Source organism: Rutidosis leptorrhynchoides, chromosome 6 (assembly GCF_046630445.1).
Source record: "Rutidosis leptorrhynchoides isolate AG116_Rl617_1_P2 chromosome 6, CSIRO_AGI_Rlap_v1, whole genome shotgun sequence".
Lineage (NCBI taxonomy): Eukaryota > Viridiplantae > Streptophyta > Magnoliopsida > Asterales > Asteraceae > Rutidosis > Rutidosis leptorrhynchoides.
Window position 1 is genome coordinate 2011315 of NC_092338.1, and position 8903 is coordinate 2020217.

At 34.2% G+C, this 8903-nt stretch overlaps 1 non-coding gene across 1 annotated transcript; it reads left to right on the forward strand.

The window, feature by feature from the left end:
• The first annotated feature begins 8584 nt into the window (after positions 1–8584).
• On the forward strand, positions 8585–8691 carry LOC139856718 (small nucleolar RNA R71). Its single transcript, XR_011762179.1, has one exon. It is a non-coding gene; the product is annotated as a small nucleolar RNA R71 (small nucleolar RNA).
• Positions 8692–8903: the final 212 nt, after the last annotated feature.

Below are 8903 nucleotides of genomic sequence, written 5' to 3' on the forward strand. Positions count from 1 at the left end.
TCAGCTATGGGTTGACGGTCCTCTTGTGTATGGCTTTAAGTGATTAGTGACCACTGCCTTTAAGCTGTGCTTGATGCTTGTAGTAATGTCCACCTAGATATTGTCATTCACTTAGCGTTATGCTAATTCCCCCATAGTGTTTTGCCCTGCAGGTATAGATTAGCAGCTTTTGGTGGGTTTTGCCGGGCAGCTGCAGATGTTTGAAACAGTGTTACTCTGATGTGTTTTGTAATAAACAATATGGTTAAATGGTTTGTATTAATAACGTAACACCTATGATTTTATGTATTCATATAAGTATGTACTTATATATGATTTGTAAATTAATAAGCCTTCCGCTGTGAGTGTCTTTATAAAAAAAAGGGTATGTAAAAATGTACGGTGTTACAAGTTGGTATCAGAGCATAGGTTTGGCAGTATGTGCACTGTGTACGTGACCTACTCCCAAACTTATGAATGTGTCATGTCAAACATCCGAGTAGGGAATAAGTGAATGTAGAGATATGTGCCTAGCTGATTGTGCTTAGTGATAGGTGCTAACAGGTTATCAACTAAGTTTTTGTGAGATGATGTGTTTGCAGACAGGTATGGCTGACCAGACCAGAAATAACGATGCACCTGTGACTCCCGGACCCAGAATATTTAGAGCGTAGTAAGTGGAGCATAGTCCGGAACGTGATCCAGATGAGTATGTTTTATAGTTAGAAAGCCAGTTACAGGAAACTCGAGAAAAAGTGAAGGAACTAGAGGCCCAAATCAGGCATTAAACTATGGTGTCTGAAGCAAGTGATCCACCGATACCCCCAGGGTTTACTGGTACTCAGTATACATCTGGCCTGTCAGGTAGTGCTTCCCAAACACCTCAGTTTCAACCTCAAGTTCAACCTCAAATGCCATATCAATCTTCCCAACAATACCAACACCCTCTTCAATATCAGTACGCAACAACGAATCCATTTCAAACTCCTTTATTTCAGCAAATGGTGAAGGAGAAGAAAAAGTGTACGTTCAAGCAGTTTATGGACTATAAGCCCTCTGAGTATTCGGGTCATCGCGATCCGATTGTGACAATGAATTGGCTAAGAGAAGTTGAACGGGCACTGAAAGCCTGTCAATGTGAACCATAATTGCGGGTAACTTATGCCAGCGAACTGTTAAAGAATAGAGCTATGGTTTGGTGGGATACAATTACTGCTTCGTTGTCCGAAGAGTAACTCAATCAGGTCACATGGGAACAATTTGCTACAAAGGTCCAAGAACAGTACTGCACTTCATTTGATATCAATCGATTAAAGCAAGAGTTCATGCAAATGATGATGACTAAAGACATGATAGTCGATGAAGTGTTTGAGCAGTTTATGGACAAGTTAAGGTTCGTGCATCAGTCGATACCTGACGAACAGTCCAGTGTGCAACGGTTTGTAGAAATTTTGCGACCTGAGTATCGGTATGATTGCAAGACTTTCTACTACCTTCTCACAAGCGCATATGTTGGCAAAGATAACTGATAGTGATATTAAGGCAGCCAGAAGTGTGAAAACTGAAAGTGTGTCGCAAGTGAAACCAGCCGCAAGTCAGTCTAGCCAGCAATCAAAGAAATCAAGTCGGTTTAAGCCAAAAGGGCAATCTAATCAGGGTGGATCAGTTTCAATCAGTCAGAAGACATAGTGTAGAATGTTGATGTGTGCGAGGTGTAGTATGAAATAGATTATATTTTACTACGAAATACTATTAAATACGATACAATTTTACACAAGTTATTAATTTATTTATTGAATGGATATACCTAAACCTTGCTACAACACTTATAGGCAATGTACCTAATCGTAGAGTAGTGTAGTTTTTAGTAAGTCCGGTTCGTTTTTAGTAGTGTAGTTTTTAGTTTTTAGTTTTTAGTAGTGTAGAGTAGTGTAGTTTTTAATATATTTACTACTAAAGAAGGTGTGCACCTTTGAAAATTGTAGGTCAATAGAATCCAGCGTCATAGACTTTCCTTGCTGTGAGTTGAGGCCCATAATGCCTTCCTGTTGGTCCTGTGTGACAATGGTTTAAGATTTGACTAGCTTCAACTCCGAATATGCATCGGCGTATTATTCCATCGGGACAACTTTTGAATAAATGTGGATCTTCCTAAAAATAGTGTTTTATATCACTAAAGAATTTCTTTCGTTTTTGGTATGACAACCCTTTTTCAAGGAATCCACATACTAAGTAGTTTGCAAAGTCTCCAAACCATGGAATTTCATTATAATCGATTTTCAATAGATATTCATCAGGAAAGTTATCTTGTATGGCCGATTCATTTAGAACTTCTAATTCAGGATTTTCAAGACTAGAAAGATGATCAGCGGCGAGATTTTCTGCTCCCTTTTTGTCTCGGATTTCAATATCGAATTCTTGTAAGAGTAAGATCCAACGGATTAATCGTGGTTTGACATCTTTTTTTGAAAATAGGTATCTAAGTGCAGAATGGTCGGTATAGAGCACCGTTTTTGCTAGAACGAGATATGAAAGAAATTTGTCAAAAGCAAAGACAATAGCAAGGAGTTCTTTTTCAGTAGTTGTATAATTCGTTTGTGCTCCTTGTAACATCTTACTAGCTTAATAAATAGGTTGAAATCATTTTTCAATCCTTTGACCTAAAACATCTCCCATTGCAAAATCACTTGCATCGCACATGAGTTCAAATGGTAGATTCCAATTTGGAGTTATCATGATCGGCGCATTAGTGAGTTTTTCTTTAAGAATATTAAAAGATTTGATGCATTCATCCAAAAAGATGAATGGAGCATCTTTTTCTAGGAGTTTATTCATAGGAGTGGCAATTTTAGAAAAATCTTTTATGAAACGTCGATAAAAACTGGCATGCCCTAGAAAACTCCTAACTCCTCTAACATTAGTGGGATGTGGAAGCTTAGTAATTACATCTACTTTAGCTCTATCCACTTCAATTCCTTCCTTTGAAATTTTATGACCAAGAACGATGCCTTCTTTAACCATGAAATGGCATTTCTCCCAATTAAGTACTAGATTTGATTGCTCACATCTAATAAGCATTCGTTCAAGATTAACTAGACATTTTTCAAAAGTATCATCGAAGACTGAAAAGTCATCCATGAAAACTTCCATGCATTCTTCTATCATGTCGTGAAAAATCGTCATCATGCACCTTTAAAAGGTTGCAGGGGCGTTGCAAAGTCTAAATGGCATGCGTTTGTAAGCAAAAGTACCATAAGGGCACGTGAACGTGGTTTTCTCTTGATCCTCGGGTGCTATTGGAATTTGAAAGTATCCGGAGAAACCGTCAAGAAAACAGTAGTAATTGTTCCCAGCTAACCTTTCCAACATTTGATCAATGAAAGGTAAGGGAAAGTGATCTTTTCTGGTGGCGTCATTTAATTTTCTATAATCAATACAAACACGCCATCCTATTACAGTCCTAGTAGGAATAAGCTCATTTTTTTCATTTGTGATGACAGTTATGCCACCCTTCTTAGGTACGCACTGAACTGGGCTTACCCATGGACTATCAGAGATTGGATACCTACATCGAGCAGTTTAATTATTTCTTTCTTAACAACATCTTGCATATTTGGATTTAGTCTTCATTGGCCAAATCCACTTGGATGAACACGTCATTCATCGATTTCATTGCGAGGTATTTGACCTCTATATGATACGTTTTGTAAACATTGCATTCTTTTAAAAAGGCACACCATAAATGAATATTTAAATCAAAGGTTTTCGACATCTGATAATTTCTACATATAGACAATCACCGTAATATAATAGTTTATAATAATACTTCTATTGACAATGCAGTCAAAATAAGATAGATGGTGATGATTTGTGAATGCAACGTTTTCTCGAATAAAGCATGTATGACTCCATGCACATATCTTGTATAACAAATAAGCAAACAGCGGAAGAATTCTAGGGAACATGAGAATAAACATGCTAACAAGTGTCAACATAAAGGTTGGTGAGTTCATAGTTTTAATGTTTCGTATAATCTGTAAATAAAGGTGGATCACAAGATTTCAGTTGTTTCATCCAGAAACGTTTATCAAAATATTCTACAATATTGAGCACCCTGGTAACTAAACTTTAACCTTAAATAGCATACGTCTGTTTTATAGTTCAGGCTAGGGTTTCTATACCTGGAACAGACGGGGATGTCAAGCCCTATGGATCCATATATAACTACTTGCGCCCACCAGTTCTTATAACCGGCAGTTACTAGTTTCCAAAGCTAAGGGATTTTTGGTTCAAACTCAGTGTAGAATTTAGTATGTACTTGTATCCATTGCATTTAAAATAAAGTGCATTTATTCTCAGCCCAAAAATATAGACCGCAAAAGCAATTAAAAAGGGAGCATATGAAACTTACCTTAGCAGCACATAAAGTCGTTCACCGAAATGTGACCTAAACTTGGAATACCAAATAACCATAGATCTCAACCTAGAGAACATATGTTGGTCAATAAATGTCTATCAAGCTAGGTCAGGTCATAGTGTATCACAATCCTAATGCTCGAGACCGACATACAAAAGTTATCAAAAGTCGTTTCAAAAAGTCAATCTGACTCAATACTATAGTTGAATGATCATGGCAATCGAAACATTCTAACATTTCACATAGTTTCCCAATTCTTGTAAAATTAAACTATAGTTTTTATAAGGCTTTAAAATATGATAAAATAATCAATTTTGACAATTGCTCAACAAGACGAGACATGCCTTATATATAAATTCATTTACTCGATTAGTAATATTTGAAAATCCAATTTATCAATCTTATAAACAAGTTGTTTAAATATCAATTGCAGATTCAAAAAGCAATTCAATTAATGTCAAACATAATTCAGTTGACCATATCTTTAAATTCGTTCATCGAAATTACGCGATTTCTAAATGAAAAGTTATTGATTTTTCGCCAGCTTTTCAAAAACATGCATATCATATACCTTATATCAGTAATCTATGTATTTAATTCGTGATTCATCATAAACTATTTAACGACGAAATTTAGCATACAAGCATGCATAAACATATATACTTGAGCACTAGACATGGATACACTTTTAATATATAAAAGATAAGATATGAATGCTCACGTATCAATATTGCAGGAAAGTACGTAGACGCAACGAAGATGATAAACACTAGGTTTGACTTGCGAACAATACCCACGAACATTACCCATAACCTCCATAGTTATAACCCATAGTTTCCTTAGCTCTATCTTGCTCGAAAACCATTTTGAAATCATTTGGACATAACCTCGTCGTAGTATTTTATGTATAATACTAATAATTATTATACTACTAATAATAATAATAATATTAATAATAATATTAATCTTAATAATAATAATAATAATAATCATAATAATAATAATAATAATAATAATAATAATAATAATAATAATAATAATAATAATAATAATAATAATAAATTAAATAAATATACGCAGTAATATTAGAGAAAAAGGGATAGATAGATTCAGCTGGAACCAGATCGAGCTTTTATAGTGCCTGACTTGAAACAGTACCCCATGCGATCGCATGGGGTCTAGCCTCCTTGGTCATGCGATCGCATGGCTATGGGATCCAGCTCACAATCGTTTTGTACACTAGCTTGTCGACATATTATTATAATATAAATATAATATATTTAATTTATATAATTAATTATATATTATATTATATGCACGTGCATAGTTGACTTGTAATTTTTGGTCCGTTGACTCGTACGTTGTTACTCGACTTATGTCCCGGTTCCAGTTTCTCGAATGCATTTTCGTACGCTTAGAAAACTAGTACTTTTCGTTACGCGACGTGTACCTTTATCAAAAAGTAAACTTAATCATTGATAAACTATGTCACTCGAAGTGTAGCTTTAATCAATTAAGTGTTTTGGTTATTTGCTTCTATAAATCATCGTCTCGTAGTATATACATATACATATATACATTTTAATTTTAAAATAGTGTTTTACTGTAGCAAATAGTGATTTTTGAAAACACTGTAGCTTTTCGGATACTGTAGCAATTCAAAAATACTGTAGCAAATTAGTATTTTATTGGTTCATCTTAAAAGTTTTAGTTAACATATCTAAATATCAATCGAATCAATAATCGAATATTACTATCATTTACTAAATAACTTGAAATCGTATATATATATATATATATATATATATATATATATATATATATATATATATATATATATATATATATATATATATATATATATATATATATATATGCACATTATGTTATATATGTATATATATATATATATATATATATATATATATATATATATATATTTCGTGAATCTTAGAGAACAGTCAAAGAATAATTGATTACATGAATATAGTTCCAAAACTTTCGTGACTCAACATTACAGACTTTGCTTATCGTGTCGAAAATATTAAATCATTTAAAGATAAAGTTTAAATTTGGTCAAAAATTTCTGGGTTGTCACAGTTGGCGTTGCACATATGTTTTATTACCTTCTTCCATAAGGATTTTATGTGTGCAATACGAAGGACTTATTCCTTTAATGTCATGAATCTTCCATGCAATAGCTGGTTTATGAGCTTTTAGCACAGAAATGAGTTGAGATTTTTCATTTTCCGTAAGAGAAGATGATATTATTACAGGTAATTCAGATTTACCATGTAAATAAGCGTATTCCAAATGGTTTGGAAGTGGCTTTAACTTTAATATCGGTGGTTCTTCTATCGATGATTTGTATCGATATCTGTCTTCCTCTTTTAGCATTTGAAGTTCTTCTGTTGTTGGTTCGTAATCATTAGCCATGAGTGTAGCTAATATTTCAGCTTCATCAATTGGTTCAGTTCCTTCTCCTAAAGAACATTCTCCTTTTTCTTGTAATTCAAGAAATTCTTCTAACAATTCTGCAAGTGAATCTATAGTTTGAATATAATAACATGTATCATCTGCAGATTGCGGTTGTTGCATGGCTCTATCAACAGAAAAGGTAACACTCTCTTCCTCTATACTTAGGGTCAGTTTCTTACCAAACACGTCTATTATTGCTTTGGCTGTGTTTAAGAATGGTCTTCCTAATATAAGAGGAACTCGAGAATCTTCTTCCATGTCTAGAATAACAAAGTCTACTAGAAATACTAAAGTACCAACTTTAACTAGCATGTTCTCCATTATCCCTCTAGGATATTTTACTGATCGATCTGCTAGTATGCTTATTAGTGTTGGTTTCAATTCTCTGAGGTCTATTTTAGCGTATAGTGAATATGGCATTAAATTTATACTAGCACCTAAGTCTGCCAATACTTCTATTGAACTTAGACTACCCAGAAAATATGGAATTGTGAAACTTCCTGGATCTGATAATTTTTCTGGTAGTTTATTCAATAGCACTGCAGAACAATTAGCATTCATAGTAACAGCCGAGAGTTCTTCCATTTTTCTTCTATTTGTGATTAGATCTTTCAAGAATTTAGCATATCTTGACATTCCTGAAATCACATCAATGAAAGGAAGATTGACATTTATTTGTGTAAACATATCCAAAAATTTGGATTGCTCGGCTTCAAGTCTTTCTTTTCTCATTTTACTCGGGGTAAGGAAGTGGTGGTTGGTATGGTTTAACATAAGGTTTAGCCTTAACTGTATTATCTTCATTAACCTTTTCAACTACCGGTTCTTTTTCCTTATCTTGCTCAGATTGTGGTGCTTGTGGAGTAGGAATAGAGTCATCGAAAATTACAGGTATTTCAGGTGGTTTAAGTGTAATACCACTTCTTGTGGTAATGGATTTAGCTGTTTCATTCCGGGGGTTAGCATTTGTATCGCTAGGTAGACTCCCTGGTTTTCTTTCTCCAATTAACCTGGCTAGGTTACTTACTTCTTGTTCTAGATTTTGGATTGAAGCTTGTTGATTTCTAAATGCTTGAGCATTTTGTTCATTAGTTTGTTTCTGAGATGTGAAAAATTGAGTTTGAGATTCAACTAGCTTCGACATCATATCTTCTAAATTTGGCTTTTTATCATCGGTTTGTGGTGGTTTATTTGGAAAAATAGGTCTTTGCTGGTTGTAAGTATTATTAGATACTTGTTGATTGCTAGGACCTTGTTGGTTATTGTATGGAACATTTCAGTTATAATTCTGATTTTGATTGTAGTTTGGTCTTGGCGGTTGATAATTATTCTGATAATTATTTCCAGGCCTTTTGTTTATGTATGAAACATTCTCTCTTTGTTCCATTGTTTGGTCCTCCACACTGCTCACAACTAATTCGTATTGCAAGAATATCTTTAGTCATCTTTTCCATTCGTCTTTCAAAAGCATCTAACTTTGCGGAAATGTAATCAAAGTCATGGCTAGAATCGGCTCTAGCCGCTTTAGATGATCTAACGATGTCTTTTTCTTGATGCCACTCATGTGAATGGGAGGCTGTGTTATCAATAATTTTGTAAGCTTCAGTTGCGGTTTTCTTCATAATGGAACCACCAGCTGCTATGTCGATGTCTTTTCGTGTAGTAATGTCGCATCCTTGGTAGAATATTTATACTATTTGATAAGTGTCTAAACCATGTTGAGGACACCCTCTCAACAACTTTCCAAATCTTGTCCATGCCTCATATAATGTTTCATTTAGCTTTTGTGTGAACGTAACAATTTCTCCTTGAAGTCTCACAGCTTTAGATGCCGGAAAGATTCTTTTAAGAAATTTCTCAACTAAAACATCCCATGTGTCAATCGCCCCTTCAGGTAACGATTCTAACCAATCTTTGGCTTCTCCCTTTAAAGTCCAGGGAAATAACATGAGATAAATCTGTTCATCCTCAACTTCTCTAATCTTAAATAGAGCACAAATCCTATTAAAGGTACGAATATGTTCGTTTG